The sequence below is a fragment of the Acipenser ruthenus genome, chromosome 13 (assembly GCF_902713425.1).
Source record: "Acipenser ruthenus chromosome 13, fAciRut3.2 maternal haplotype, whole genome shotgun sequence".
NCBI lineage: Eukaryota > Metazoa > Chordata > Actinopteri > Acipenseriformes > Acipenseridae > Acipenser > Acipenser ruthenus.
In genome coordinates, this window is record NC_081201.1 from 14293523 (window position 1) to 14316165 (window position 22643).

Consider the following 22643-nt stretch of genomic DNA (forward strand, 5'->3'; position numbering starts at 1 on the left):
GCTCATGGCAGCTCTGGTGTGTGGTGAACTGTTTTAAGGAGGCCCTGTGGAAGGCAAGGAATATCCTGGTCTTGAAATCTGAGACCTTGAGCTGCCATGAGACCTATGAGATCGGCCAAAGGGCCATACGGGACTATGTGCTGCGTGATGTCAACAGGAGGGGGCGTGAAGAAGCGGAGAGGATCTGGCGGTGGGAGAAGTGGCAGGGCAGTGCTGGTGCTAGGTTGGAGTGTCTGGGCTTGTCAAGGCAGGATGAGGACTTTATTTAAGGACATGCACTCTTTTGTACAAACGTGTTTTAGAGGTGCCTGTTAACTATTGTTATTGTGAATTGTATGTGTTAGTTTTGTAATTGTGTTATAAAAAAAAAAAAAAATAAATAAAATAAATCTGTTCTTATCAGTTTAATATCTGATACGTCCCCCATAGGGGGACCAGTCTATATTAAATTGATTTTTGGAAGCAGGAGATGGAACCGGGGCTTGCTCCGTCCACTCCACGCATCGACCCGGTATTGCAGTACCTCCGGGAACGGTGCACAAGAAAGGTCAAAAGAGAGAGAGAGAGAGAGAGCCAGCCTCTCCCTCTCCCTTTTTCTGGGTTGTATTTTTTTCCGCTCTTTTTGTTGTTTTTTTTTTTTTTTTTTTTAAAAAAGGCAGGCCGTCCTAGCTAGACGATGAGGGACAGCCTGCTATGCACATGCAGCAGGCCAGTGTACCCAGAAGGCTTTGCGTTTGTTGGAGGAGGAGCGATTTTAATGCATGCAAATCAAGGTAGGCATTCACTTAAGGCAGCAGCAAAAAGCCAATTTTCCAGGACCAAAACGGCAGTTGCGTTGTGGGAGGAGGGTTCCCCATTTAGCCTTGCCACTGGATAGAAAAGGCCTTTGGGCTGGCCAGGCGGACTTTGCCGCCAACAAACCCATGCTCAGTCTTCTCTTCAGCTCCAATAAATCTTTCGCCTTTTACTAAAAAAAAAAAAAAAAAAAAAAAAAAAAAGTGGTGGACCGCATTATCCACCGCTTTATTTGGGGCAGCGAGATAGAGGGTAAAGCGAGCCACCATGAGTAAAGCAGACAAGAAGAGAGGTAAGGGGGTCCCGGACATTGTGCAGCTCACCCGAGTGCAGGGGCTCACGCAAACTATCAAGATCATCCAGGCCCTGGACAGGAAGGTATGTTACATGAATCGTTTCTATTTTGCCACCTGTCTCTCAGGGCCTTGGGCCTCTGCACTATTGACAACACTGTGCCGTACTCCTGGGACCCCCCCCCCCCCCTTTGTATTGAACTTTAAGGGACACTATATATAAATTGGGCTTCGATAAAGCAAAATTGGCCTCCTGGGAATACAAGGCTGTAACTAAATATCTTGCCGGTTCCCAGGAAATTGAAAAAAGTAGCTACTTTCTCCCTCACCCAAAGCCAAAAAAATCAGGGAGAATGTGTCTCACAGCTGCCTCAGTAATGTCCAGAAGGATATAGCATGGAACACCGTCCACAGTGCACTCCCCACTCGAGCGTTCATGTTCAGGAAGGGACTAGCCCAAGTAGAAACATGCCCCTATGCAAAGTGCCGCAAGAGAGAAACACCAGCCCATATCTTCTGGGAGTGTGATGTGGCTGGCAGTGTCTGGCTCTCTGTCTCTGTCTTCCTAAACAGGTTTGCTGACACGGCCAAGATGACCGCTGAGACTGTGCTCTGTGGGCCTGCGGGAGGAATCGCTACCAGCACAGCCAAGTGCATTTGGCGTGTCATCAATGTTGTCAAGCAGATCCTGTGGGAGGGCCGTAACGTCTGTGTCTACCACAAGCAGGAGCTAGACACTATCACCACGACCAGAAGGGCACAAACTCTTATCAAGGACTTTGTAATTCTGGACATCCGGACCCTCGGGAAGGACAAGGCCTGCGGAGTGGAGGATCGCCGGACTTCAGGACGTGAAGATGGAATAAAGGAAAAAACTGGAACCGCTAGCTCCTAGGAGCGGGACTACGGGGCACCGCTAAGCCTTTTATTTATTTTGTCATGCCAGCATTCCGCCCTTTTTAGCTGGCATGACCGTTTTTGAACGGTGCCCTGGTTTTATGTAGTCTTTTTGTTTGTTTTATTGAATTTATTTTGAATGTTATTTGATTTTGTTTTTATGCATCAAAAAGTTTTTTTAATGTCAACTATTAAATGTTACATTAAGGGTTTTAAAATTTTAGAATTTTAACACAGTTTTATACACCGTCCCTTATAGTTTTATTGTTCTGTTTTATGTTCACCTTTGAACCTTTTTAAGAGGAGCACTCCCCAGCCCTCAAGCACTGTTTTTTTTAGATGGTTCTTTTTCCAGTCACTTTTAAAGCAGCACAGGTTTTATCATGTTGATTTTAATCCGTGTCTGTTTTAACCATGTACAAAGCACGATTGTCTTGGTGTTTTTAAATGTATTTTAAATGCTTTTAAAACAATATGTATGTCTGTATGCATGACTGTCATCTTTAAAAGAAATGTAACATGAATGAAAAAAGAATGGGTGTAAATTGTAAATATGTAAAATCTCAATAAAAAAAAGAGTATTTTACTGAAGATTTTCATGTATAGGAGCATTTAGAAGATTTGTGGAGAGCCGCTCCAAAGAAGTGAAAGCTGAAGTCTTGTTGTCAAACCGCCGAAAAAAACGACTATCTTCAAATCTTTCGACAGACATTGTGGCTCGATACATTGGGTTTGAGAGTTGATCTCCAAAGAGCTCCAGAGTGCAAATGTCAGTTTTTTCATATCCCGCTAAAAGGGAAAGACCCAGAAAAGCCAGAAGCTTGTTTTCAGATGCATCCTTCCTTGCTGCTGTTCTTTGTCCTTCAAGGTTGGTACAAACAGATCTGAGGCATCTTTGGGTGATAGTTGTTCTTCCAGGTGCAGGACCCAGTGGGCTCCTCATTATGTTGGGTCTCGCCTGGTTTTTGCTCTAGTACGTGCCACTGCAGCGGGTTTGAATGGTCCGTTGGACATTATCTTCGGGTTCCTCTTCAGAAGACTTTGATAAATCACTCTCCTCACTAGCACAGGATTCTTACATAAAATGAACATCTGTAGCTGACTGACATAAGCTAAATCATCAGCAGCACATGCTGAGAGAGTCACAGTGTTTAATGACAAGGAAAGCAGGAGGTGGAAATTATAGTCAACAGTAAAATAATTGGAGTCTGCTGGACCCGATAACAGGACAATTAGTAATAAGAATGTAAGTTTTTTCCTTTTTTTTTTTTTTTTTTTTTTTTTTAATTAATCTATAGAAACATTTGTCACTAAATTGTAGAACAGAAGGAGGGTCACGACAACATAATGCATCTATAACGCAATTATTACACAACAAAAACCATGCAGAGTCTTAGACCCAGGGCTGCATTCTAGGGTTAAGTGCCCAATGGATATGACATCTTAAGAGTATGAGGAAAAAAAAAAAAAAGTGTCATGAGGGAACGACTGCAAGTCTTCTGGGGTAGCAGTGTTATTTAAAAAGGAATATTTTTTTTAAAAAAAGAGAGAAGACATTATAAATGGGAGATTATTGGTTACTGATGCAATGTTTAATATTGTACCTAAGAGTTATAAATGTGTCTGGGAAGCCAAGTAAGAATGAAGGGAAGGATTTATTTTAGTTCTTGCCAATATATTTAAACTACTGTAAAAACAGTCATCTGAAAGCAGACAGTCATGAAGATGGATTGGTCATTAAAAAGGTAGTTTTAAAAGGATTCAAAGCTAGTGGATGAAGGGAAGGGACATATCCACATTTCCGGGGGTTCAGCAAAGTCTAGACTACTGATTTGCATCGAGAAAGAAGTTATGCAGCCAGTATATTTCTGATCAAAGAGCTATCTGCTCAGAGATTTATACACCAGAGTGCCCTAATGAGAGAGGAGTGTGGAAATTAAAACACGATTAATAACTAAAGAGAACAAGGAGGAGCTTGAAACATTGTGGGGTGGAGGTCACAAAGTTTTGAGAAGATTAAAGTTTCTCAAGAGGGTGGGATGCAATTAGCTACATTAGTAAGAAGGAGTGGTTTAAAAAAGCACAGAATAAATTTCAGGAGTTTATTAAGATTGCAGGAGGGGGGGATGGGATGCGGCCAAGGAATGCAGCTCTGCTACTATTTACCTACTTTACTGTGATTTAATGACCCCACAAAAATGCTTCAGGATGAAAGCATCGAAAATTGCCCCCCCCCCTGGGTTTTGCCTCTAGCACCACATGACTTCCCATCTGCTAACACAAATGTTTGTTCAGGACATGGCAGCAGCTTCTCATGAGAGAGATTAAACTTCTGCCAGAGCTGTAATTGCATGAGTGTGAATATACATCCAGTACAGCTTCTCCTTTAATTCCTCTCACTTCAATGGGAAACGGCAGCAAAGACAAGTGTTTTTGCAGTTTATTAGCCTGGTTAACTTTTGACCGGTACTATCTGTGCTGCCCAATCCATTTCCACCAGCATGCCAATTCTCACTAGCTAGTCAGTCTATACAGAAACTAGCAAGCTTTGGATGACAGTTATTCAATGTTGAAGCACTTCTGCAATATCAGACTTACATTTAAGACAAAGCCCTATAACCATCCCTTATGCATTGCCGTGGGGTCTGTACCATATTCCTGAGCCTGTCTTATTGCTGACAAATAATCAATGGGTAGAAGCAGCAAGAAAAGGCTTCACAAAAAATCATTTCAGCTACGTACATTTCCCCTCTCAGCTATCCACCAGCTTCTAGCTGAACCTTTCAAGACAGACGACAGAATAGCCACTCTCTCAGGATCCCCCATAGGGCAAGGGCGAGGAAATTCACACTGTTCTATGAACCCTAACATGTCATTATATTATACTTGATATAAGGGTTGTACTGACAGACTGGAGAATTGCAAACGTAATAACGATCCACAAAGAGAGACAAAACCCAACCAGGTAACTACAGACCAATAAGCTTAACTATTACATATAAACTTATGGAAACTATAATAAGATCCAAAATGGAAAATTACCTATATGGTAACAGTATCCTGGGTGACAGTCAGCATGGTTTTAGGAAAGGGAGATCATGTCTATCTTGCTTGATTTTTTTGAAGATGCAACATCGACAATGGATAATTGCAAAGCATATGACATTTATTTAGATTTCCACAAAGCTTTTGACAAAGTCCCGCATAAAAGATTAATGAACGCAGTAGGGATTCAAGGAAATGCATGCACATGGATTAGAGAGTGGTTAACATGTAGAAAACAGAAAGCACCGATTAGAGGAGAAACCTCAAAATGGGGCGAGGTAACCAGTGGTGTACCACAGGGATCAGTATTAGGTCCTCTGCTATTCCTAATCTACATTAATGAGTTAGATTCTGGTATAGTAAGCAAACTTGTTAAATTTGCAGACAACATACACATAGTAGGAGTGGCAAACACTGTTGCAGTAGCAAAGGTCATTCAAAATGATCTAGACAGCATTCAGAACTGGGCAGACACATGGCAAATGACATTTAAAGAGAGAAAAGTGTAATGTACTGCACTCGGGCAATAAAAATGTGCATTATAAATATCAGATGGGAGATACTGAAATTGAAGGAATCTATGAAAAAGACCTAGGAGTTTATGTTGACTCAGAAATGTCTTCATCTAGACAATGTGGGGAAGCTATAAAAAAGGTGCTATAAACAAGATGCTCGGATATATTGTGAGAAGTGTTGAATTTAAATCAAGGGAAATAATGTTAAAACTTTACAATGCATTAGTAAGACCTCACCTAGAATATTGTGTTCAGTTCTGGTCACCTTGTTACAAAAAGGATATTGCAAAGAAGAGCGACCAGAATTATCCCGGGTTTAAAAGGCATGTCGTATGCAGACAGGCTAAAAGAATTGAATCTATTCAGTCTTGAACAAAGAAGACTATGCGGTGATCCGATTCAAGCATTCAAAATTCTAAAAGGTATTGACAATGTCGACCCAGGGGACATTTTCGACCTGAAAAAAAGAAAAGGTCCAGGGGTCATAAATGGAGATTAGATAAAGGGGCATTCAGAACAGAAGATAGGAGGCACTTTTTTCCCCCCACAGAGAATTGCGAGGGTCTGGAACCAACTCCCCAATAATGTTGTTGAAACTGACACACTGGGATCATTAAGCTACTAACAACCAAACGAGCAAGATGGGCCGAACGGCCTCCTCTCATTTGTAAACTTTATGTTCTTATATTATCTTCTGTGTGAAACACCAAACAAGAACAATTCTAGGAGAAGATAAGGGAGCAGAATCAGACATTCTAGGTGTACTAGCAGATCTAACATGTTGCATGAGCTTGCTCTGCCATTGTTCATCCCTTCTTAAACAATTGACCATTTTGTATTCCAGTTCTGCTACAGCTGTGACAATGGATATTTGCACATGTTCAAATCTTTGGTCTATATAGTGTTTAAGCGGCTCCTTTCTGTCGATAACACTTTCTTGGGCTAATTTACCCTTATTCTCCATGGTATCTAAACAAGTAGTTAATTGCAGAATGGAGTCTTATTGTTTCTATCTCTGAAAGGACAGCAGTAAACTCCTCCCCACCTTCTAAATCACTGCCAATGGTCCTGGTGATATGCAAGTCATACAGTAAAGAGGCAATCTCTGCAACAGGTTCTCTTCTAGTTACACAAGGTACTATAGTGATATTTGAGAAATCCACAGCATCATGCATCAGGTGAGCCTTCCTCTGGATTGGACATTTTTTATGTATTAAATTGGCTTTTAACCAAGCACAACTAAACAAGACTGCTAGCATTTCTAGACTGCACCACAAACACAAATTAGTACTGAAATTCTGAACCGTCCCCGTAGACACCATCAGTCAGTAATAATCTCAACTCTAAAAGCACAATGAAAATAACTAATTACCTGTCAGAATTATATTCCTACCCACAAGAAGCCATATATTAAAAAAGGTAGGTGAGCAGAGTGCCAGATCCAAGAAAAAACGCTGGGAAAGTCAGTACTCATTACAATAAATATGCATTGTGGTAATCAAACACAAAGAAAGAAAAGAAAAATACTGGGAAACAATTGTAGAGCAATGAGACTAAAATATCCAAAAAGTGTCCCCTGGACTAAACTGGCCATGCACAGGGCATAAAAAAAATAAACTGAGACTTCTGTGAGAGGCGCTCATTGAACCCCAATAAAAGAAACAAAAAACTAATTAAACTGAGCCTTCTGTGAGAGGTGCTCGTTGAACCCCAAAACAAAAGCAAACTAAACTGAGCCTTCTGCGAGAGGTGCTCATTGAACCCCCAAAAAACTGAGCCTTCTGTGAGGTGCTAATTGATTCCCAATAACTGAGCCTTCTGTAAGAGGTGCTCATTGAACCCCCATAAAAGAAACAAAAAACTAATTAAACTGAGCCTTCTGTGAGAGGTGCTCATTGAACCCCAAAACAAAAACAAACTAAACTGAGCCTTCTGCGAGAGGTGCTCATTGAACCCCAAAACAAAAACAAACTAAACTGAGCCTTCTGTGAGAGGTGCTCATTGAACCCCAAAACAAAAACAAACTAAACGAAGCCTTCTGCGAGAGGTGCTCATTGAACCCCAAAACAAAAACAAACTAAACTGAGCCTTCTGTGAGAGGTGCTCATTGAACCCCAAAACAAAAACAAACTAAACTGAGCCTTCTGCGAGAGGTGCTCGTTGAACCCCAAAAAAACTGAGCCTTCTGTGAGGTGCTAATTGATTCCCAATAACTGAGCCTTCTGTAAGAGGTGCTCATTGAACCCCCATAAAACTGAGCCTTCTGCAAGAGGTGCTCATTGAACCCCAAAACAAAAACAAACTAAACTGAGCCTTCTGTGAGAGGTGCTCGTTGAACCCCAATAAAACTGAGCCTTCTGTGAGGTGCTAATTGAATCCTAGTAACTGAGCCTTCTGTAGGAGGTGCTCGTTGAACCCCAATAAAACTGAGCCTTCTGCAAGAGGTGCTCATTGAACCCCAAAACAAAAACTAATTAAACTGAGCCTTCTGTGAGAGGTGCTCATTGAACCCCAATAAAACTGAGCCTTCTGTGAGGTGCTAATTGATTCCCAATAACTGAACCTTTTGCGAGAGGTGCTCATTGAACCCAAATGAAAGAAACAAAAAACTAAATTAAACTGAGCCTTCTTTGAGGTGCTAATTGATTCCCAATAACTGAGCCTTCTGCAAGAGGTGCTCATTGAACCCAAATGAAAGAAACAAAAAACTAATAAAACTGAGCCTTCTGTGAGAGGTGCTCGTTGAACCCCAATAACTGAGCCTTCTGTGAGAGGTGCTCGTTGAACCCCAATCAAACTGAGCCTTCTGTGAGGTGCTAATTGAATCCCAGTAACTGAGCCTTCTGTAGGAGGTGCTTGTTGAACCCCAATAAAACTGAGCCTTCTGCGAGAGGTGCTCATTGAACCCCAAAACAAAAACTAATTAAACTGAGCCTTCTGCGAGAGGTGGTCATTTAACCCCAAAACAAAAACTAATTAAACTGAGCCTTCTGTGAGAGGTGCTCGTTGAACCCCAAAAAAACTGAGCCTTCTGCAAGGTGCTAATTGATTCCCAATAACTGAGCCTTCTGTAGGAGGTACTCATTGAACCCCAATAAAACTGAGCCTTTTGCGAGAGATGCTCATTGAACCCCCATAAAAGAAACAAAAAACTTATTAAACTGAGCCTTCTGCGAGAGGTGCTCATTGAACCCCAATAACTGAGCCTTCTGTAGGAGGTGCTCGTTGAACCCCAGTAAAACAAAAACAAATTAAACTGAGCCTTCTGTGCGAGGCGCTCGTTGAACCCCAATAAAACAAAAACTATTTGTCCAGACCAATGTATATAAAAAATTCAGGTGATAAAGGAAAAACCACAGAAATATTAAATTTTAAAAAGCTGAACAAAAATGAGTAAATTGGCTTGATCTTACCCAGCATTCAGGAAACAGTACAACAGCAAAACCACCTGGGTTTGGAAAAATCCTTCCAACAAACAATTCCCCAATGGAAAGGCAGCTCAGAGAAATGATCCTTTTAAATCCCAGGGTAAAGTAGGAACGGCTTGGTGAGGCAATGGCCAGTAATCCACAGCCTGCAAAGAACATTAAATAAATATCTATTCATTCACTAAGGTGAATTTCAAACTCAGCTGAAGAAGTTAATTGTAGAATTGATTCCAATTTTTATAAAGATATCTTTACTGAGTGTAGTTGTGTTGGTGTTTTTTTTTTTTTTTTTTTTTTTTTTTTTTAAGAGCAGTAGATTAGAAAATACTTTTTCTAACAAACACACACAGCAACCACACCCTTCTCTCTCCTCAACACAAACCTGACTCTCCCCTTATAAACAGTCAGGTGCGTGTAATAAAGAAATAGCCAAATGGTCTAATGAGACAATGATAATCAATTAGATAGAACCAGGTCATTGCTATAAGGACCGTTAAAAACAATTAACATGATAAATAGGAGAACAGATGCAAAGATAAATACTAATGTGTTGTGTATGGCAAACAGAATATATGAAGATTTAAAAAACGTTCAGCATTTACCACGAAACCATAGATAACGTTGCATTTGTAACTTTAAACTGCTTAATAAGCTTTCAATTAAACTCTGATAACCTGGCCAGGTTTCCTGCCAATCAGTTAAGTCTGGCAGGCAGCAAGCTTCTCATGCTGCAGGGGTGTAGCTAATGCTACAGCGGGCGGGTAGGAATGCTGTTTAACAGTGCGGATTGTATTAGAAAATAAACCAGGATTATTATACCGGGTAGGGTTATGTATGTAGATATAATATTGCATAAAGAGAATTTTAGGTTAATAAATGTGTATGCACCAACCATTAAGAGTACTAGGCTAGAGGTGTTTAAAATCTTACCTGAGTTGGTATCTACAAATAGGAACATTATTTGGGGGGATTTTAACACTTCACTGGATGATCTGGAGGATGTTAATGTGAATGTAAAAGATTTTTCAGAAATCCACTTAACACTTGAAGCGCCGGAATTTCAAACGACCTAGAAGCTCCACACCGGTCATTTTAACCGGTAGCTTTTTAAACAGGTGTAATATGATAATGAAAGACAAAACGATCGTATAAAACTAAAAAGTTTATTTATGAACATCAAATCAAACATTTGCGTAGCAGAAACACCATATTTAAATGGAAAACAAAACATAACATATTTTTTTTTTCAAAAGGAGCAGTACAAAAGTTAAATAAAACATAACTAAAATAAAGTAGTAGGGCCTAACTATTTTGTAACGGGTCTCTTTACATACTAAATTGTATAAACATTTTATTTGTCTGTAAAAATAACATCAAATAGTATGTAATGCACTACTTCAAAACATAAATAACTATAATACAATAAAACTATTTACATAACATATTTATTTAGCCTACATACCTGGCAGCTTTCTAACTTGTACAGTCCATACACGCTCCTCCACTTTCCCTGAGCATTTACCGCACACTGCCCTTCCACAACCTTCCACAACCACACATCCAAAGTTTTGTTGTCATTGCATTTTGCAACCTAGCACGGTTTCCTCTTGCGTGTGGGTGTAGCGGCTGCAGCACTGCCAGAAGGGGCATCTGTCTCTGCACTTTTCTGATCCATATTTGCTTGCTGAAGCTCCATGGCTAACTGCAAGATGAAGTCCCTCCTGTTGCAGTTGTCCTGGGTACATTCCTTGTACAAAACATATGCATTGATGGCTGCCAGGTCCAAAATGTTATAAAATACAACCACAGGCCACCGACGAGACCTGCCTTTGACTGAATACTGTCGTGCCATCTGGTCCAGCACATCCACACCGAACATGTGGCATTGTAGTATTCCACTGTGTGACAGGGCAATTATTTTGTATTAGTATTATGATTTATTTTATGTATAAATATGATGGTGAAAAGCTATGTTTATTATTGTTTGGCAGCATGTATAGGGAAGCCACATCCACAATAAACCCCGTGCAGAAGGTGACTATGTCCCGAGTTAATGAATGAATCCCTGTTCGAGGTGGGTGTTCAGGAAGTGGAGAACGAGAGCGAGTGGAGAATCTCAAAGTAAACAGAAAGTAAGAAAACGATTCCTGCGAGGGCTGGAAGCACCAGCACTGTACTTGTTTAGTTGGTGTCAGTTTTTTGTGTGCGAGATTTGTTTTTGTTAACCCTTTTTATTTTTGCTCTGTGAGCAGTGTTTTGTGTTTAAATATTTATTTTATTTTTGTTGTAAATAAACACGGCGCCACAGTGCACATTTTCACCCCAGTACTGCCTGCTTGTAGTTCCTGTTTCTGGCCTGATGCCACCACCCTCAGCCTCCCTGTCACACACAGTCTCAGGCTTTTTTTGCCATCGGTTCCGATCGCCACTGTTTTGTGCCTGAACTTGCAATGCTATACACAGGGGGGTACCTATGACTCAGAGGCATGTTTTTCAAGCACTCAAAGAATGCAGACAGATAGACGTCACTTGATCACAGGACTGATTGTATTGAAAAGGACAGGCAGGATTATAGGCTATATTTTATTCAGTAAACAGGTTGGGAAAAGGAAGAAATATGAAATTGATAGTTTGCAAATGAGTTAAATGAGGGGAGAGGGTGAATATAGAACTGTATGGGAAATTGAAAAAAGACATGAAAAGTAGATTAGAAAAAAGTGAAGAATTTTTGTGGAAGGGAAAAAGAAAGATGACAAGTGTTCATTTTTTTTCCAAACTGTAAAAAAGAACCAGAGAAAGGTTTTAGGTGTTAAAAGTCACAATAACAATATGTATGACTCCAACTCTATGAAAGTCAATGGAGTTAATTTATGGATATAGGTACCCTGGCCTTAACTCAGTTTATTCACCAGATTTTTAATTACCAAGAGCTATCATTGCTGTGTAAATATAGTGTATCAAACAATATTTACATTTAATACATTGGTAAATAACATTGTTGCAAATAGAGGATATGTAAACTTTTGATGACAACTGTATATATGTAAGGGCAGCAGTGTGGAGTAGTGGTTAGGGCTCTAGACTCTTGACCGGAGGGTTGTGGGTTCAAGTCCAGGTGGGGGACACTGCTGCTGTACCCTTGAGCAAGGTACTTTACCTAGATTGTTCCAGTAAAAAAACAACTTTATAAATGGGTAATTGTATGTAAAAATAATGTAATATCTTGTAAGTCACCCTATATAATAGGACAGGGCATGGGGTGTGTTGCATTAACATACGGCTGTGGTTGGGCTGGAGGCACGAAGCAAAGCTGAGTATCAACAAACATATCAACAAAGTCATATGTTAATACAACACAGCCCACAAGCTCTGGAGTGTGTTATTCTGCTTATAAAACAGACACAATAAAACATAGAAAAAACAAATGATTTTTTTATTAAAAAAACCCAACAATTTTAATATATATTCTTCCACTTTTGAGAAAAAATAGTCCGTCAGACAAGATTCTATTTGCCGGAAACATTAAACTGGATGTTTTCCACATTTCCATTTATTGTAAAATGTTCCATTGAAAAAGGAAAACGTGATGAATTAGTGAAACCTCCACTAGGAAGGGCTGTAGAAAGAGTTTTCTCCTTTTTATCCTTACGTTTTGTGGGAGGAGTTGCAGATGAAGACGGACGGTCATAAGGTGTGGAATGAACTGAAGTCCACTGCTTTCTGTTTTCATCCGAAGCAGTCCAATAGCTTCTTAACTGGATTCTGCTCTGTGACCAGTAACTGACATTATTTCTCTCGCCTCCAAGCCAGCTTCGCTAAGTAGGTGCACAGCAGTGCTTCTTGTGCTGTGGTTCGTATAACGACGAAACAGCGCTGCTTCCAGTGATAAACGAGGCATCACTGAAGCGAGGTGATTCACTCCCATCGGTTTTAGAGGATACCAGATAGCTTCATCATTTAAGTGGCATAAAGGAATTTGGCAAGGGTGAAGGAAAAAACTGATTTTGGTGATATATTTTTAAAAACTCAATATGGGTCAAAGGGGATTACCAGGCATGGCATACATACACACACGGTGGCTCTCTTTATTTATGTCTTTCAAAGCGTTGTGATTTTTTGTCTCTTTGTTGTAGTTTAAGGATACAAATTCCAGTCCATTTTCATCTGTAGTGACAGCAAAGCTGTGAGGTTTAAAAAGACGCTGCCCTTCTCTGCCACGCCTGGCCATGTGTATGTGAATATCCAGCCAGACTTTCTGCACAGTCCAGAGGGTGTGGTGCTGGAAGGAGCAGCTGAGTTTTGTAGCTTCTCCAGGTCAGCAGTAGCAATGCCTGGATTCTGAACTGCGGTGTCTTTGCCTGCTTTTCTGTGTCTTTTCATTATTGACAAAAATACATTATTGGCATTTTTGAATGCTTAGTCGCTAACAATGCTAACATTGCGGTTTATGTCAGTGCCGTTTCCATAGCGATTGAGACCAGCACGGAGGCTACCAAAGCTAGAAATGGAGTATTCTTGACCAGCTGAATTACACACTGAAGCACAGAATGATCATAACTGAGGGTAGGCTAAAGTTAGCCATTAAATAGAAATCTTCAGAGATATTTGGTTTTTTTTAACATTGTTGTCGTTATTTGGGGGTTCAATACCCCGGTGAAGTTAGGTTGATATTGGACATTGGATATTCAGGTGGATATTCGCGCAAAACACTAATATTTCACCCAATGAAAGATGTTATGCTAAGGAGTAATTTAAGCCATGTCTCGTTGATTTGCGAGTAAGCAATCTCTAGTTATGAACGTGGAAAATAAGCATTTCAATTTACATTGTACAGTAGGTTACGCCATATAATGGTTCATAGCTCCTACATAAAAACTCGCAAATAACTGTTATTTCACCTCATGAAAGATGTCATGCTAAGGAGTAATTTAAGCCATGGCTCATTGATTTGCGAGTTAGCAATCTCTAGTTAGGAACACGGAAAATAAGCATACACAGGGGAGACCGGGGACAGTTGTAACAGTTTTTACATTTTGCATCATAACTCCAAGACCATTTGAGCTGGTTTTCCCATTTTTTGATACAAACAACTTACACCTGTCTGTTACCAATTATCGCCGTTGTCATGTTTGTAGAGGTAATGTAAAGACCACAGTATTGCTTCAAATGCAAGGAGTCCGATGTTACAATTGACCATATGGCCGGGGGCAGTTGTAACAGTGGTCGGGGTCAGATGTAACATTTTGTATATTTTATTTAATAACAAATAAACAACAACACGTTGTATTTCATTTAAAAACTGGATATCTTTATTCAATAAGATATATATCTTTAATACTCAAACAATGTTCAACAGTGTAACAAGAACAATTGTCATACATTCTAATTGAATAACTCAAACTTTATTGAAATATTGTCAATGGTTTTTTTTTTTGTAACAAAAACAATTTTTAAACATTTATTTTGTATCTACATTGAATCACTTATAATATGTAGTGCTTTGTACTAGCTGAAAGCAGTCCTACTTTCAAAACTTAATACTTTGAAAACTAGGGCTTTTCAAAATAACTATTTCACTCTGATTCACAATTGTGACATATACATAACTTGCCTCCTTCAGTGCAAGCTTCGTGGGCCCAAAACTTGCAGGACCAGCTCTGAACCCCATACTTCCTTGGGTCGGGATAAAGTATAATCTTCAAGGCACACTACACAACCGTTTTCTTTCCAGTTTTCTTTTTTTTATCTGCCAAATCAATTTTTCTTTTTGCCTTCTGACCCACAGACTTCTTTTTTCAGCTTCCATGGCTAATTCTACAGGTGTGTCAGTGAGAATTGCTGTTACTTTCCTCTTTCTCCCTCTGTTTTGACTTGCCTTGGGCCTGCTTTGGGGAACTTCTTGTGTCTCCTTTTGGAGAGCTTGATTATAGCCTGATGTACTTGCCTCTGGAGAGGTGACCTGACGTGTGGCTGGAGTGGTGACTTGAGGTGTGGTTGGAGAGGTGACCTGAGGTGTGGTTGGAGAGGTGACCTGATGTGTGGTTGGAGAGGGGACCTGACGTGTGGTTGGAGAGGTGACCTGACATGTGGTTGGAGAGGTGACCTGACGTGTGGTTGGAGAGGTGACCTGACGTGTGGTTGGACAGCTGACCTGAGGTGTAGTTGGAGAGGTGACCTGAGGTGTGGTTGGAGAGGTGACCTGTGTTAGGAGAGGTGTTTTCTTCTGAAAGTGAAGCAGGTGGAAGTGGCCGATCAGTGACAAAAGATGGTGCGAAGTCACATTCTTCAAAAATATCCTGGATGAAAAGCCAGATTCCCGTACACTTGAAGCCTGCCTGAATATTTTTGGGTGTACCAGCTAAGGGAAGAGCAGTCTTCACAATTCCTGGAATATCGTAGACCGTCTTCTTTAATGTCCCATAAACACTACGATCGAGAGGCTGCAATTCATGGGAACAGTGTGGGGGAAATGACAGGAGAACAATGCCATTGTTCTTACAGAAATCAATGCACTGGATTGACAGGTGAGAGTCATGGTTGTCTAGCAGGACCTTTGTTTCAGGAGAAAATCTGGTGTGTTTTGCGAAGTGTCGGATAAAGACCATAAAGTCGTCTTTTTGCATCCAGCCTGACCCATTTGCTGTTCCAATACAGCCTGTGGGCCCATCTCTCAAAAAAATGGTCGATATTGCCTAATGCATTCACTGCAAATGCCATAGAAACAAGAACACCATGCTCTGCAGATGCCATTGCACCAACTTGTTTAATTCTGCGTTTGGCCACAATTTTGTCAGGTGTTTGGACTGTTGTGATCCCAGTTTCATCAACATTCCAGATATCCTTGGCATCAAACGTGTTTCTTCCTAAAACATCCCCTAGGTTTTTGAAGCACATAGACACGTGTGTGGTTGAAACGTGTTGCCCGCTTGCGGACTCCTAATGGTAAGTTTAGGATGCCTCTTCAAATATGATGGAGGATACTTGCAACTGTATGTTTTTGCAAGCTCATATGCAAACTTGCGCACTTGCAAAAAAAATTAAAACAAAAACATAAATGTCTCATTATTTTGAAAGATCATGATGTTACACACAGTTTCAAATCCCCTTTTCTGCTATTTAATAAGAATACACGAAAAGGGCTATGAACACAGAGGATACTGCCTGTTTTCTGTCTACTCTACATTAACTATTAACTGTCCAGCATTGTCTTACGTGTTGATTCTATGCTTACCTCACAAGTCCATAATACAAATCTGCAGCCTTCAACATATATTCTGACAACTTATTTTCCTGCTTAGTTATGCACACAATCAACGAGACATGGTTTAAATTACTCCTTAGCATAACATCTTTCACTGGGTGAAATATTAGTGTTTTGTGTGAATATCCACCCGAATATCCAATGTCCAATATCAACCTAACTTCACCGGGGTTTGTCAATGCCTAATGTTAATTTACCATAGCATATCGTAAAGTAGCACAAAAAAGAGGAACCATGTTTATTTGAAAAGAAGTCAGGATTATTATTATTATTATTATTATTATTATTATTATTATTATTATTATTATTATTATTATTAATAATGTATTTTTTTAAGTTTTATTTTCCAACCGAGCAGTTGTGACACTGGAACTATGCTTGTTAGAGAGGGAAGCAGAATGTCGTTTCACTTTGTTTTGACTGTATTTATTTTGGTACTGTATGCCAAGTAATAATAATAATTTTTTTTAAAAAGTGCTTTGAGCATGAATTGCTTCTGAAGTGTCCTTTATTGGAACTCTGCATGGAAAATACGTCTTTAATGAAGAAGAGCAACTTGTTAAGGTAATGTGTAAAAAAATAAAAAATAATAAATAATAACAATAACTTGAAACAAACCATGCAGCTACTTCACAATAACTTCAGACCCTGAATGCATCTCGGGCAGGCAGCAAGTATAGCTACAAAGTTGTGTGCACTCTGCGCTGTAACGGGGCTTGCGGTGGTGGTCTGTGGCTGTAAAGGTGTCGCGCGGTAAGGGGTCCCGGGGTGATGGGGTTGTGCTAGTAATTTGTTTTTTCACAATAAAAAAATACAGTGCAAACTTATACACATTTGCGCCTGGCACCTTTTTTTTATCTCTTTTCCCTCCCTCAAAGAAGCAACTACGAATATCCTGGCGACTCTGGCGGGCAGGCATACACGGGGGCATTTGGGCAAAACCATTGTGGGTATCGCTTCTCTGCCTCTCGGCAGTGATCAAGTGTGTTGCATGACTTTTGAATACCATTCTTTTGGTTGGGAAAGAAAAAAATGGGGTGCAGTTCAGCATGGGAAGAAGGATGTTAGCAAAATAAATAATTTGGGGTTTTTTGTCCTTACGGTGGAGCAGATATATAGCTTTTGGGACTTTCCTCTACGGAATACTTTCAAAGTGACTTTTATGGGAGACTATCTATGTCAAGAAGCCTGGAATAAGTGCCTGGAATACAAGGATACAGCTACACTATTTATAAGTAGGGTAAGAACTTTTTTTAAGCAAACAGTGATGTATACTGTGATGTATTGAATGTTGGAACAAAAGATATAGACTATGATGGAATGTGGAATGGGAACAGAAAATATGCCATTCGATTTAGAACACAGGCAGGAGGATTTGAGTCCCCCCCCCCCATACCCCACCTCCCCCCGCTTCCTTTTTCAGTGGTGGAGTAAAGGGATATTTGTACTACTGTAAACCGTCACATGCATTTAACTTATTTAAAGAGAAACAAGTAGAAGATAAAACAATAAATGTTCCTTTAAGAGCAGCCATTTGGTTGTTGTCACTTTTCCACATTCAGCAGGTGTGGTGGTTAGGGGGAAGCGCTTGTTTGTTCCAGTCTTCACCTTGTTAAAGCTGTGTAAACGGGCTACCGTTCAAACAAACACAGGCTGGGGTTCCTGGCCTCTCTGTTCATCTTTTAAAAACATAACTTTAGTTACTAAAACTTGAATAAAACCTGATCCAGATAATTGATTACGCTTTCCTGAGGAATATATTTTGTTATGGATTTTTATTTTTGGGGGGCAATTCACTGAGGAAGTATCTGAGTCATGCCACATTTCATCCTCTGGGTAAGATCTGCCTAAAACATTACCATGTGTGGACTATTATTTTAATTTATGGACTGTTTTTTTTTGGTTGTTTAAATTGGGACATTCTTTGGAGATGACTCAATGCAACTAGGACTATCTACTACAGTCAGCACTGGGATATCCGTTACCCAGATACACGTCAGTCGCATTTTACAGCCCTTGTATTAAGAATAAATAAATATATATATATATATATATATATATATATATATATATATATATATATATATAAATACTACTGTTAACAATATAGTACTGCACCAACAAAACTAATGCAGTACATTTAAATGGATGCCTACTTATTGTAAAACACAGTCCTTTCACATATGGATTTTTTATATTGTCCGTTTTTCAGGGAACACAAAAAAGAATAAGGTTTGGAACGGGCTAAAATGCAATAAATCAGAAGTCAAAATGTGAGAGGGTTGGATATGCGAGTGCTGACTGTAATGAACTTTCCTTGCATATAATCTATATATTATGTGTTGTTTCTTTAGGTAGAACTGAGTTTGCTGTTATTTAGTCACATAAGGAAGAAGAAAAACATGAATTAGTTCTATTTTGTGCTGGCTGCTGGTGATGGAATTTATAAGTTTCTGCAATATATTGGTGTTCATGCCTGTGTTTGTCTGGTACAATACACCTGCTTGTTTGTTTATTGAAAATTCTGTGTCCTGAGCTTATTCCTTTGGATTTTGCTGACGATTATATTATTGTTGATTCCCTGATCGTTACACTGCTATGGACATGCAGAAGGCGTGGGCAGAAGGGACATGTTGCAGCAGTGTGCCCAAATGTTTTCTGAACAAACTGTCTTCCGGCAGGACATTTTGGCAGAGATTGTAAAACACCAAAGTCTTCTGAGTCAGAAGCAGTTAGTGATGAAGATTTGAATTTGCCGCCAGTGGCTAGGATTGGAGGAGAGCTAATTGACTAAGGGGAGGGGTCTAGCAGTGCCAGGGTGCCAAATGAGGAGGCGGGGCATGCGAATGTGGTGGATAAGCAGGTATGTGGAAAGGGTGTAAAAAGAGGAAAGGAGAGAGACACAGAGGATGGACGTGAAGAGGAGAAGGAGAGATGGAGGTGGAGAAGGCTAAAGAAACAAGGAAACCAGACGAGAAATGGAACATTGCAGGGAAAGGGAAAAAAGAAGGGTGAAAGAGGTGGAGAGGAAAAGGAGCATATTAACAATTTATTTTCTGATTCTGGAGGGACGAGTCGGGAGGTGGAGATTTCTCTGTTTTCTTCTCCTGGTGCTTCTGGATTGGGAGGGGCAGGTGGGGATGTGGTGGGGCTGTGTCTCCAATCCCCCTTTCCCCCAATTGGTATGAACTTTTACAGAGAAAGACCAGAATATGGGAGACTTTTTAGAGAAGGAGCTGGTGGATAATCTGGCAAATACGTTAAGCATGAAGAAGCCCTGTTAAATAAAAATGATGGATGGCAAAAAAATAATAATTTTCCTGATATTGATGGCTCTGTCTTTTGCATCTATCAATGTTAGTGAGTTGTGTGTCTGTTCTATCATATCTGCAAAGTTTGGATGTGGGTGTGTTTTTGCTGCAGGAGTGTGGAATTGATTTTAATGACAATTATAGCGATTATGAAAATATGTGGAAATTGAGACCATCTATCTGGTCGGGAACTAATGAGAACAGATCGGTGGGATGTTTCTTTTTTCAGGTCGATATATAAGCAACTTGCCTGAATCAATGGTAAAAAAACAGTGAATAAAAAATAAAAATAAAACATTTGCCTTTTTCAGTAGAATACAAAATGTCCGTGGCTCACAGGTTTTCCAAAAGATCTGGAGAAAACATACTGTAGGGTCATATTTATAAAGCACTGTAACAGGTATTTGTTTATTTATTTTTAGAACGGGATCTCCCCCTCTGCCCCTGTGTCTCATTTGTATTATTTTGTATTTGTGTTTTATGATTTATTTATTTGTAAATGTATTGATGGCGTAGCGGTATGGTTTTTTTTTTATTTGTGTTGCAGCGTGGATGGGAAGCCCCATCCACATTAAAAACCCATGCAGAATGTGACCAAGGGATTATCAGATGATCGATAGCTAGTTAATCCTTCGGTCACTAATATAAAAGCCTGCAGTTCTCCCTGCTCAGGGTGGGAGTACAGAGGAGAGTACGGGAGAGCGAGTGGATTAAAAATGAAACTAAAACATTCTAGGAACAGTGACAGCAACTGCCCAGCCTGGCTCTGTGAGCAGGGTGTTTTTGTGTTTTTGTTATTTAAATAAACGGCGCACACCGCGTCTTTTGCCCCTCTCTGTTATTCTTCCTGCTTCTGGCCTGACGTCACCACTACTGCCATCCGTGTCACAAGCATTTACCTTTTTTCCTTATTGGAAAATAACACAAATAAGTAGTGTCAGATACATCTTTCATGTGCTAATTTAACAGTCCCTATAGGCAGTTCAAATGCTTATTTTTGATTTTGGTTGAAAATGCTTTATGAATGTGGACCATATTGAAACCAAAACTATAAAATGTACATTTTCTATAGGCTTACGTTACCATTCCAAATTGTGATAACAGCTTTGTCGCAAGATACATTTTCATTCCATACATGTAATATCGCACTCGTTTTGTTTGATTAACTTTGATTAAAGAATTTACCAGGTTTTTTCGATCTTTATGTTTCCATTAAAGCAGAGAATGGGTGAAATCGACCTTTATGCTTTATGCTATTTCAATTCTAATTGAAATAACGTTTGGTCACAGCGGAGCTATACGTATAGATAAAGATCCTACACATTTAAAAATGGTCTCAAATAAACTGCAGAAACCACAGTATATAAAAGTGTATTAAACAGACTTTTATAGCACAAATTTACAAGTACAAATAAAATGCACAGAACAAAACTAGGGATAGCTGAACAGAACTAACTTGCACTATTTTCCGGAGTCTGGGGTCCGCCCTTCCCCTGGGTCACTGTCTTGGATGATGTTTGACATTTCATGACACATATTTTTTAGAACAAATCTCCCAGCAAAAACAACACCAACCTAAAATGACTCTCTTGACACTGTTAGAAATATGTGATATTAAAAGGACAAGAAGAACAGAATTTATAAATATGAATAAGTAGATGGGTTTATACCTTCATTGAGAGACACGCATTTGGTTCACTGCTACTGAAGTTAATGCTGAGACTGGTGGCACTGATGCTACAGTTGGAACTGGTAAGACTGGAGCTGACACTGCTGGGACTGGTAAGACTGGTGCTGCTACTGCTGACACTGCTGGGACTGGTGCTGACACTGCTGGGACTAGTGCTGCTACTGCTGGGACTGGTAACACTAGTGCTGACACTGCTGGGACTGGTAAGACTGGTGCTGACACTGCTGGGACTGGTAAGACTGGTGCTGCTACTGCAGGGACTGGTAAGACTGGTGCTAACACTGCTGGGACTGGTAAGAGTGGTGCTGCTACTGCTGGGACTGGTAAGACTGGTGCTGACACTGCTGGGACTGGTAAGACTTGTGCTGACACTGCTGGGACTGGTAAGACTGATGCTGACACTGCTGGGACTGGTGCTGACACTGCTGGGACTGGTAAGACTGGTGCTGACACTGCTGGGACTGGTAAGACTGGTTCTGCTACTGCTGGGACTGGTAAGACTGGTGCTGACACTGCTGGGACTGGTAAGACTGGTGCTGCTACTGCTGCGACTGGTAAGACTGGTGCTGACACTGCTGGGACTGGTAAGACTGGTGCTGCTACTGCTGGGACTGGTAAGACTGGTGCTGACACTGCTGGGACTGGTAAGACTGGTGCTGCTACTGCTGGGACTGGTAAGACTGGTCCTCCTACTGCTGGGACTGGTAAGACTGGTGCTGACACTGCTGGGACTGGTAAGACTGGTGCTGCTACTGCTGGGACTGGTAAGACTGGTGCTGCTACTGCTGGGACTGGTAAGACTGGTGCTGCTACTGCTGGGACTGGTAAGACTGGTGCTGACACTGCTGGGACTGGTAAGACTGATGCTGACACTGCTGGGACTGGTGCTGACACTGCAGGGACTAGTGCTGCTACTGCTGGGACTGGTAACACTAGTGCTGACACTGCTGGAACTGGTAAGACTGGTGCTGACACTGCTGGGACTGGTAAGACTGGTGCTGCTACTGCTGGGACTGGTAAGACTGGTGCTGACACTGCTGGGACTGGTAAGACTGGTGCTGACACTGCTGGGACTGGTAAGACTGGTGCTGCTACTGCTGGGACTGGTAAGACTGGTGCTGACACTGCTGGGACTGGTAAGACTGGTGCTGCTACTGCTGGGACTGGTAAGACTGGTGCTGCTACTGCTGGGACTGGTAAGACTGGTGCTGACACTGCTGGGACTGGTAAGACTGATGCTGACACTGCTGGGACTGGTGCTGACACTGCGGGGACTGGTAAGACTGGTGCTGCTACTGCTGGGACTGGTAAGACTGGTGCTGCTACTGTTGGGACTGGTAAGACTGGTGCTGACACTGCTGGGACTGGTAAGACTGATGCTGACACTGCTGGGACTGGTGCTGGCACT

At 40.7% G+C, this 22643-nt stretch overlaps 1 pseudogene; it reads left to right on the forward strand.

Annotated features, from left to right (window-relative positions):
• Positions 1 to 340: 340 nt before the first annotated feature.
• On the forward strand, positions 341 to 545 carry LOC117418666 (U2 spliceosomal RNA; annotated as a pseudogene).
• The last annotated feature ends 22098 nt before the right edge of the window (positions 546 to 22643 follow it).